At 44.2% G+C, this 8,339-nt stretch overlaps 1 long non-coding RNA gene across 2 annotated transcripts in view; it reads left to right on the top strand.

Annotated features, from left to right (window-relative positions):
- Positions 1 to 634: 634 nt before the first annotated feature.
- The window catches only part of LOC135095189 (uncharacterized), a 13,235-nt gene continuing 5,530 nt past the window's right edge, over positions 635 to 8,339 (top strand). Inside the window, exons 1-5 of one of the 2 annotated variants that reach the window (XR_010264106.1) lie at positions 635 to 778; positions 4,379 to 4,410; positions 5,060 to 5,184; positions 6,799 to 7,000; positions 7,255 to 7,312. This is a non-coding gene — a long non-coding RNA (uncharacterized LOC135095189). Of the gene's footprint in view, positions 779 to 4,276; positions 4,295 to 4,378; positions 4,411 to 5,059; positions 5,185 to 6,798; positions 7,001 to 7,254; positions 7,313 to 8,339 lie in introns of those variants that run through there. The other variant, XR_010264107.1, reaches the window with a different exon arrangement.

Genomic DNA, 8,339 nt, shown 5'->3' with positions numbered 1-8,339 from the left:
CTGGGCGGTGATCTTCTCTTCCGAGCGAGGGCACAGTGTATGGATGTGAATGCAAGGAGTTACAGGTGGTCTGAGTCCCGCAGCAAAGTGTGCCAGATGTGTGACACGGGAGAGGATGAGACGGTGGAACATGTGGTGCTGGAGTGTGTGAAGTATGCCAGAGACAGGAATGAGATGATGCAAGTGATACTGACTGAGTTAGGGCATGATAGGAATGAAAGAGTGGAGAACACAGGAAAGGAATGGATGGTGTTGTTGCTGGGACTGTGTAGAGAGGCGAATGAAAGGATGATTGAGGCGGTGAAAGAGTTTCTGGAGAGAATGTGGCGTGCCAGGTGTATGAACAATTAGGATAGAGGATGCTGTTCGTTTCTCTTTTTTTCCCCTTCTACAGGAGTTTCCGATCCAAAGGCCTGGCTCAGGAGTGATCCTGTGCCACCTGTACCATCAAGATCAAGATCGAGAGAGAGAGAAAAAGAGAGGCCATGTTTGAGCTAGTTCACTTATCTGTGGTTCCTCTCCCCCTCTCTCTCTCTCTAATTAGAGCGAAAATGGAGGCGGAGGAGCTCAAGGATGAAGCCAACGACTATTTGAAAAGTAAGAGAGAGAGAGAGAGAGTGTGTGTGTGTGTGTGTGTGTGTGTGTGTGTGTGTGTGTGAAGTTTTAGCTCGCTCTGGCTGCCTGATGACACACACACACACGCACGCACACACTTACTACTTGATCAGTGTTGCACGGCGCCTCTAAGTGTTTCATTAAACCGCTGAAAAAAAAAATAGTATTTCAATCCATGTATTTGTGTATTTAAATGCACTTGAATGTTGCAGTCTGTTAGTGTGTGGTTCTTGTTATCGTTATTGACCACTAGTGAAGAGGTGGGGTCCCTGGCTTTCTTGGGCCCGTCTGGCGTTGCTCCTTGTGCCCCTAACCTAACCTTGCCCTCCCTGGTAACACTGCAAGGAAGATACACCACTGGCAACACTGACAGACGACCCAGCCAACCAGGGACCCCACACGTACACTAGTGGCTGTTATTGATGTGTGTGCGTGTGTGTGTGGGCAATAAGTCAGCTGTTAGCACGTCTTTAAAACAACGCGGTTTTATTATAGTTTAAGCCATTCCACACTACGTGGTAATAACCTACCTCATTTTGTTCTCACTTCACATCATTTCTAATGATTACACTACTTGTCGGAAATTAATAATAACGCCGTGGGCCGTGGGTAGAGATTGGGGACATTAGCTTAAACTATAAATTTAACATTTTTTTTTCACTATTTATTATCTATTGATTCATTTATTGCAATTTTTTTTTATCTTGTTTTGTTGCAGTAATTTACCACAAAGACTTGGTGCACTTGTTGAAGGTGTTACTGGTTGACAAGCACACCATTACATAATTCACTTAAAACACTGACTTCTTTATGTAGCTGTTAGGTTAGGTTTGGTTAGGTTAAGTTAGGTTTGATTAAGTTAGGTTAAGTTAAGTTAGGTTAGGTTAGGTTAGGTTAGGTTAAGTTAGGTTAAGTTAGGTTAGGTTCTGTTAGGTTTGGTTAGGTTAGGTTAAGTTCTGTTAGGTTAGGTTAAGTTGGGTTAAGTTCTGTTAGGTTAGGTTAAGTAAGGTTAGACGCATAACGAGCAATGATGCTGTTAGGTTCAGGGTACAAAAAACATTTACTAGTTATAGTTAGGTTAGGTTAGGTACACAACAAACAACCAAACTCTGGTAGGTACAGGGTAGAAGAAAGATTTAGGAGTTATAGTTAGCTCTGAACTCCGTCTAGGGAAACAATGCATAGAGGCCAGAAACAGGGCAAATAGGGTACTAGGATTAATTTTTAGGAGTGTTAAAAGTAGAAGGCCGGAAGTAATATTAAAGTTATACTTGGCGCTGGTCAGACCTCATCTAGACTACGCTGTGCAGTTCTGGTCCCCACATTACAGGAAAGATATAGGTCTATTAGAATCAGTACAGAGGAGAATGACTAAAAGGATACAGGGGACGAGGAGTGTTCCTTACGAGGCGAGGTTGAAGCTGTTACATTTATGTGGTTTAGAGACGCAGAGGTTAAGAGGGGACCTGATGGAAGTCTTTAAGTGGTATAGGGGCTACAACAAGGGGGCAAACTCAATCTTAGACCAGCTGCCAGGACAGAACAAGAGGTAACGGGCACAAGGTTGAAAATTTAGGTTTAGGAAAGAGATGGGGAGGAATTGGTTCTCAAATAGTGTGGCAGATGAGTGGAACGGACTCAGCAATCAGGCTGTTAGTGGCGAGTCTTAGGGAGCTCTGAGAGATTAGACTGGGTGGTGATTGGAGAGGACAGCTGGAGATTGGCAGGCCTATTTCACACAGGGACTGCCACGTGTAGGCCTACTGGCTTGTTGCACCTCACCTTAATTGTCTTGTTATACTTGTGAATTGAAAGTATTGGATTTCTTTAATATATTACTAATGCAAGTATTAAAAACGTGGGGGCTTTGATGTTGACGATATAGGGAGATAAGCATGTTTTGTGGTGTGTTGTGTGGTTAAATGCTATGTTTGTTAAACTCAACCTTCCTTTCAGTTGTAGCTATTAAATGTTTTGCTTGTGTTAAGTTTGGTTTGGTTAGGTTAGGTTAGGTGTGTGTGTGTGTGTGTGTGTGTTATTTCTAAAGCTTTTATTGGTACAAATATTTCAAGCTGTGTTTTGTTTGTTGTAATAAACACACTCCATGTCTTTTTGTGACGCCCAGCCCTTCAGGAAGTAAACAGTTTACAGAGGGAAGCCACAGAATGCCTCACTTCTCATCTCTAAAATTTGTGATTGGTGCAGAGCAAACTTGGTATTGTTCAGTGGATCAAAAAGTCAATTCCTCCACCTATCAGCTGGACACAACCTTCCACACAACTCTCCTCTCTTTTTCAGTGACACTCAACTGTCCCCCTCTTCCACACTGAACATCCTCGCTCTGTCCATTGCTTATAATCTGAACTGGAAGCTTCACATCTCATCTCTAGCTAAAACAGTTTCTGTGAGGTTAGGCGTTCTGAGACGTCTCCACCTGTTTTTCTCACCCCCCAGCTGCTAACTCTGTACAAGGGGCCTTATCCGTACATGTATGGAGTGTGTATGGAGCTTCACATGTCTGGGGGGCTCCACTCATGCCACTCTGCCACACACGGTGGAGTCAAAAGCTTTTCGTCTCATCAACTCCTCTCCTCTAACTGACTGTCTTCTCTCTCTCTCTCTCTCTCTCTCTCTCTCTCTCTCTCTCTCTCTCTCTCTCTCTCTCTCTCTCTCTCTCTCTCTCTCTCTCTCTCTCTCTCTCTCTCTCTCTCTCTCTCTCTCTCTCACCACTGTTCTGTCCACCTCTCTAATGCAAGAGTGAACCAGTATTCTCAATCATTCATCCCTTTCTGTGGTAAACTCTGGAAGTCCCTGCCTGCTTCTGTACCTCCACCTTCCTGTGACTTGAACTCCTTCACGAGGGAGGCTTCAACACACTTACCCTTCAAATTTTGACCACTGCTTGGGACTCTTGTATGGGACTGGCATCTCAGTGGCTTTTCTTCATTTTATTGAATTTTTGTTGCCCTTGGCCTGTGTCTCTTGTACATTAAAAAATATTAAAGAGATTGTGTCTGTCTGTCTGTATGAATTTTTGATTATTTCTTGTGTAGTAGTAGTAGTAGTAGTAGTAGTAGTAGTAGTAGTAGTAGTAGTAGTATTTATCATTGTCTATCTTATCTCAATCAGATCAACTAAATTCTCTCTCTCTCTCTCTCTCTCTCTCTCTCTCTCTCTCTCTCTCTCTCTCTCTCTCTCTCTCTCTCTCTCTCTCTCTCTCTCTCTCTCTCTCTCTCTCTCTCTCTCTTTCTCCTTATAATATACTTTTAAAAACATTCTTCTTCTTCTTCTTCTTCTTCTTCTTCTTCTTCTTCTTCTTCTTCTTCTTCTTCTTCTTCTTCTTCTTCTTCTTCTTCTTCTTCTTCTTCTTCTTCTTCTTGTTGTTGCTCCACCACCACCACGACCAAAAAAAAAAAAAATAATAATAATAATAATAGTAATGAGAGCAGCAGACAGGCCGTGGGGCGAGATGAACCAGGTGGGAGGCTTCATAGGGCCCAGGGACACAGCCAGGGACACTCACCAAATCCTCAGGGTCATTAATCACGGCACCACAAGAAATAACTCATTCAACACACACTGAACGGGGATAACTACTACTACTACTACTACTACTACTACTACTACTACTACTACTACTACTACTACTACTACTACTACTACTACTACTACAAGACGAGTGTGTGAATGGCTTCCTGCATCAGCCCTTGTGTTCTTTATAATAATCGTAATACTAATAATGATATTTTCTTTTTCTTTTCAGAATTAAGAAAATTGAAGCCTTCTCTCAGACATGTAAGTATACGACTACTCTTACTACTACTACTACTACTACTACTACTACTACTACTATTTTATTCATTGACATAGTACTAGCTCATTTGTTATTGTTATTTTGTTGATTTTATACTATTAACAACAACAACATCACCACCACCACCAACAATAACAACACCACCACCACCACCACCACCACTACTACTACTACTACTACTACTACTACTACTACTACTACTACTACTACTACTACTACTACTCTACCACCACCACCACTACCACCCACCCACCAACCCACCCAGCCATCAAAACGCACACACACACACACACACACACACACACAGAGAGAGAGAGAGAGAGAGAGAGAGAGAGAGAGAGAGAGAGAGAGAGTCAGTTTCCTTTAAAGTGAGTGAGAGAGAGGGAGTGTGTGAACAAGCTGTGTGTGCGTGTGTGTATATACAAACAAACACACACACACACATTCTCTCTCTCTCTCTCTCTCTCTCTCTCTCTCTCTCTCTCTCTCTCTCTCTCTCTCTCTCTCTCTCTCTCTCTCTCTCTCTCCTTCCTTGGTCTCTTTCCTTATAATTATCTCCTCCTCCTCCTCCTCCTCCTCCTCCTCCTGTTTGTTTTGTCAGTGTTTCCTTATCAATTGTTGTGTTTGCAGGAACAAAGAAGAGCAATTCTTGACAAACAAACAAACAAACAAACAAACAAGGACAGCGTTGAGTCTCGCAGGTCACGCCAGCCTCTCGGAAACTGTTGCTTGCTTCACCCGGCAATTGTGAACCAGTAAGTCAATTCTTGCTTCGCTTTGCTGAGGTTAGGTTAGGTTAGGTTATGGTTTGGTTAGGTTATGGTTTGGTTTGGTTAGGTTAGGTTATGGTTTGGTTAGGTTAAGTTAAAAGTTTGGTTTGGTAAAGTTACGTTGGATTAGGTCAAGTTAGGTTTGGTTAGGTTAGGTTTGGTTTTGTTTGGTTATGTTAGGTTAGTTTAGCTTGTGTTGTGTTGTGTTGTGTTGTGTTAAGCCGTGAGGTTGTTGTGCACCGTGGACAGGTGGACGGGTGCAGCAGTGAGCACACTGGTGTGTGGGGCTTGGCACACCAGTGGTGCGCTGGTCAGTAAACACAGCTGTAGATTTTAAAGTCATTTTTCTCCTTTGCAATTACTGAGTGCACCTTTTGTTGACTTTTGAACATTAGCAAGGGACAGGAACATGTGCAACACCAACACACCACCATGCATTGACCCTTTCCTCTGAGGCAAGGTGTTCACACTCCACCACTGAACACTCACCCTTTTTATGGTGTGAACAACTAAGACACGGTAACACAAACACAGACAAACAAACAAACAAACAAACAATGTGCAGTGCAGAACTGGAGTTTGCAACAACTTGTATTTGTAGGTGAAGAAAATGAGTGCGATCAGCGTGAGCGGTTTGGTGAGTGGCACGCAGCGCGTTCCAGCACGGAAGCCTTCTCTGTTCTCAATGCTAAAATTAACGTGCTGCCCAAACAAACACAGCTGTCGTTGGCTTGTCACAAATGTGCATGTCACACACAAATGGTTTGAATAATACTGAAGTAAACACACCTTCTACAAACAACACTGCTCACTACACTGACATGCTGCACTCACACACACACACACACACACACACACACACACACACACACACACACACACACACAAGTAAATATATATGTGTGTGTATGTGTGTGTGCACGCGTGTCAAGCCACACGAGTCGTTGGGACAGAGAGAAGGTGCCCACGTGCTTTCTCCTTGACGGCTCCAGTGTGACTGGCGCTGCAGCAGTGGGAAGCTTGCCAACACAGGGCCATCTCCTGTTGTTGTCTGATGCAGCTAGTGGCTGGAGTTAGGATACCTTAGGGTAGCTTAGCTTAGGTTAGCTTAGGTTTGGTTAGGTTAGCTTAGGTTAGGTTAGGTCAGGTCAGGTTAGGTTAGGTTAGGTTAGCTTTTGTTAGGTGAGGTTAGGTTAGCTTAGGTGAGGTTAGGTTAGGTTAGGGTATGGTGCAAGAAGTAAAGGGGATGGCAGTGTTGATTGTAGGTGCAAATTTAGCAGGATAACTAAGGTGATGCTATAAGAAAATGACAAAAGGTGTTTTTTGATGCATTTGTACCACAGGTGATGCGTTGACCTAGCCTGACCCTCCCCTAACCTAACCTCACCTCACCTAAACAAACCTAACACAACAAAATCTAAAGCAACCTAACCTAACCTAACCTAACTTAAACTAATCTAACTTAACCTCTCTCTCTCTCTCTCTCTCTCTCTCTCTCTCTCTCTCTCCTCTCTTCTCTCTCTCTCTCTCTCTCTCTCTCTCTCTCTCTCTCTCTCTCCTCTCTCTCTCTCTCTCTCTCCTCTCTCTCTCTCTCCTCAGCCAAGCAAAAACTGAGCCACCCTATTGATCGACAGGGGATCACCATCAGCCCTCCCATTGGCCCAGAGCTTCGTGGATTGTGATTGGACGGCTGGCTGGCTGACCTGACTTGACCTGACCTCAACTGAGCCAACATGATTTACGTTTTCCTCGTTGACACTGGCACCATGATGACCTTTGACATGAACCTGGCACTAGAGAGGTAGGCAGAGAGAGAGAGAGAGAGAGAGAGAGAGAGAGGAGAGAGAGAGAGAGAGAGAGAGAGAGAGAGAGAGAGAGAGAGAGAGAGAGAAAGTTTGTTTACTGTTGATAAAAGTGCAATATAAAACACATCAAAGCACACACAAGTGCCATTATATCTGTGGTAGTAGTAGCAATAGTAGTAGTAATAATAATAATAATAATAATAATAATAATAATAATAATAATAATATTTGGTTTATTCATTTTGTGCAGTGTTGAGGTGGTGAAGGGTGCAATACACAGTGTTGTCAAGGTGCCCCCAGACAAGCAGGTCAGTATTGCCAGATAGCTTACCTTAGCTTAGGTTAAGTTTGGTTAGCTTAAGGTTCTTCCAAACTGGTGTGTATATCCTGTTGTGTGTGTGTGTGTGTGTGTGTGTGTGTGTGTGTGTGTGTGTGTGTGTGTGTGTGTGTGTGTGTGTGTGAGTGCCTTGCTGAGGCCAAACAAGACAAGCTTTTCTGTGAGGTGTGGACGGACAGGAGGGGCACGAGTGACGGTCCTGTGGGTCCTGGCACGGGCAGCACTGGGTGGCGGCCGTCACGTGGCTTGGTGCGGGAGAGACTCCTGGGCAGTGAGAGGGATGGCAGAGGGGCTGGCAGAGTGAGGGTGCACCAGCAGACACACCCTGCCTGACTGTGGTGCACAACAAACTCACCAGTGACAAGGCTGTGTGTCCCTCGGCTGGTGAGGCAAGGCACGCTGGCTGGAGCCGGCGAGGGAGAGGCAGCCTGCGCCAGGAGACTGACTGACTGACTGACTGACTGACTGACTGACTGACTGACTGACTGACTGACTGTGTGTGCCTGTGTGGGCCAATTCAGGCTGCGCAGTGTGTGTGTGTGTGTGTGTGTGTGTGTGTGTGTGTGTGTGGCAGTGTGTGTGTGTGGCAGTGTCTGGGATGCCTCCCCTCTTCAGCTTGTCAGCTCTGCCTGGCTCATTGTCACACGCGAGTCACTCTGGCAGTGTTGTTGTACTTGTCATGCTTGATATTTGCTTGTTTGTGTTTTTGTATTGATTTTTGTTTTATTTTTGTTGTTTGTTGTTAATGTTTTGTGAGTTGTGTTAGTGTTTGATGTTGTTTGTTGTATTTGTAGTGTTGCTGTGTGCCTATTGCTTGTTTGCGAGGTGACAGTGGTTAGTGTGTGTGTGTGTGTGTGTGTGTGTGTGTGTGTGTGTGTGTGTGTGTGTGTGTGTGTGTGTGTGTGTGTGCTACTACTACAACTACTACTACTACTACTACTACTACTACTACTACTACTACTACTACTACTACTACTACTACTACTACTACTACTACT

The sequence above is a fragment of the Scylla paramamosain genome, chromosome 48 (assembly GCF_035594125.1).
Source record: "Scylla paramamosain isolate STU-SP2022 chromosome 48, ASM3559412v1, whole genome shotgun sequence".
Lineage (NCBI taxonomy): Eukaryota > Metazoa > Arthropoda > Malacostraca > Decapoda > Portunidae > Scylla > Scylla paramamosain.
The sequence above is the reverse complement of the archived record's forward strand: the minus strand, read 5'-3'. Positions and strand labels throughout refer to the sequence as shown.